Source organism: Morone saxatilis, unplaced genomic scaffold (assembly GCF_004916995.1).
Source record: "Morone saxatilis isolate NCDOM2014 unplaced genomic scaffold, NCSU_SB_2.0 Contig17, whole genome shotgun sequence".
Lineage (NCBI taxonomy): Eukaryota > Metazoa > Chordata > Actinopteri > Moronidae > Morone > Morone saxatilis.
This window is the reverse complement of record NW_023339729.1, coordinates 25197478-25199634: the sequence shown is the minus strand read 5'-3', so window position 1 is coordinate 25199634 and position 2157 is coordinate 25197478.

The following is a 2157-nucleotide window of genomic DNA, read 5'->3' as shown; positions in this document are numbered from 1 at the left end:
TCCCTTGACCTCTGACCTCATGATATCTGAATGAAAATAGGTCTATGGGTACCCACAAGGCTCCCCTTTGCAGACATGCCCATTTTATGCTAATCCCATGCAGGTTTGGCAAAAACTATTGTAACAGTTCTTTGCATGTGGTATAAATGTGTTACTTTCGTCCCGTATATTTGAATATTTCTGCAGACTGGGATCCATAAACAGTGTTAGAATTGCATGAATTGGTAATGACTGGAAAGCTGAGACACACATGAAGTATGTATGTCTCAGCTTTCCACCCCTGCATAAGTCAGTCCCCCACTTGTGCCCCTCCACCCCCACCCCGCCGTCTAAAAAGTCCTTTGGAGAAGTTCTTGTCCTTTGTTTTGTGACTTGCAGATTGAAGATGGAGATATAGAAATACAGAAGGAAAGGCAGCTCCGGTTGCAACCGTGTGCACTTCTGCTGTGACGTATATAAGGAGGAACAGAAGGAAGGTTCAGTCACGTCGGATCAGAGTTCTCACACTATTTCAGGTAATTTCACAATGTACATGTATCAACTTAAAGAAAGAAAATTTGCCTCTTCATTCTGACTTCAACTTTAAAAGTTGGAGGTTTCAGCAGAAGAGCAGAGGGCAGGTCAGCCACAGGTCAGAAGTGGAGAAAAAGAAATAAAAACATGCGTGAGTCTATAGTGATAATGGACAGTTGAACCAACATGTAATTTGTTTTATTTACCATTACATCAAACGTTTCTGAAAGATGTCCAAATGTTTCTATAAGACCTTGTGTTTATCAGGTTGACTCAATCTAATAACTTATTTGTTACATTTCAAACTGTAATAAAATACACCCGCTGAGGCAATCAAATGATAAATAACTTGATAAATAACAATCTGTCAGAGCTCCAGTAAATGTTAACTATTAATGCCTGTGTGACGAGCTCAACTTCCCTTTCTTCTCTTTGTGTTGTTTAGCATTTTTATCATAAGCAGTATGAGTGAATATGGGAGAGAAATGACATTTGTGCTCTTTTGTTTTATGATGAACAAACCTTTATAAATAATAATATTAACATATTAAATATTAATATTAAATAATAACAGTTAAAAGCATGGATGGAGTACTGAACAAGCCTACTGACCCAAAGGCCCAGCCACCCAAGGGGTCAGGAGGCACCCAAATGTCACTGATAGAGACGAGTGGCCTAGAAAGAGAAGCAGAACAGCCACAAAGAGACACAGAATGGATACAAAGAGACACAGAATGGACACAAAGAGACGCATAATAGATACAAAGAGACACAGAATAGATACAAAGAGACACAGAATGAACACAAAGAGAAACATATAAAAACAAAAAGACAGAAAGACACGAAAAACCGACAGAGACGCAAAATAGACACAAATAGACTCAAAATGATCGTAAAGGACTGTAAAACAGCCACAGAGACAAAATATGTTTACAAAGAGACATAAAATGAACCCAAATACAAAAAACTGGATATAAAGACCCAAAAGACGTTTACAAGGAGACACAACACAGCTAAAAAGAGACAAAAACTGACACAAAGAGACACTACATTAGCTGTAGCTTATGGCAAAGGGGGTTCATTAAAGACCGGTAAAAAGCAGAAATTTATAGATATAGTTTTCAAAAAACTAACGTTCTTTTGCTGTGAAACTAGTCACATGCTGTACTGTACATACATACTGTTGATAAAAGCTCGACTTTTACTTATAAGCAATGCAAACATCATTATTTCAGTTCATTATTGTCGTTGCTCAGATTCTCACGCTGCCCATTTTTCCTGCTTCTGACACATCAACTTTGAGCTCAGAATGTTCACTTGCTGCCTGATATATCCCACCCCACTGACAGGAGCCATGATAACCAGAGTTATTCACTTCACCTGTCAGTGTCAGATCAGTGTGCATACTGTCAATGATTAACTCCACACCCATATTTTCCTCTCAGCTCAATGTTGATGTTTTTGAACTCAGTTGTGAATTATTTCTTTGGGATTTGTTTTGGGAATCAAAGAGACAATAAAAAAATATATAATGCTCCACAAAGATATGCTATTTTCTGCAGAAGGACAACACAATAAAAACCACATGAGGAGTACAAACAAGGTCAGAATTCTCCTCTTAAATGTAAACATACAGCAGCAGAT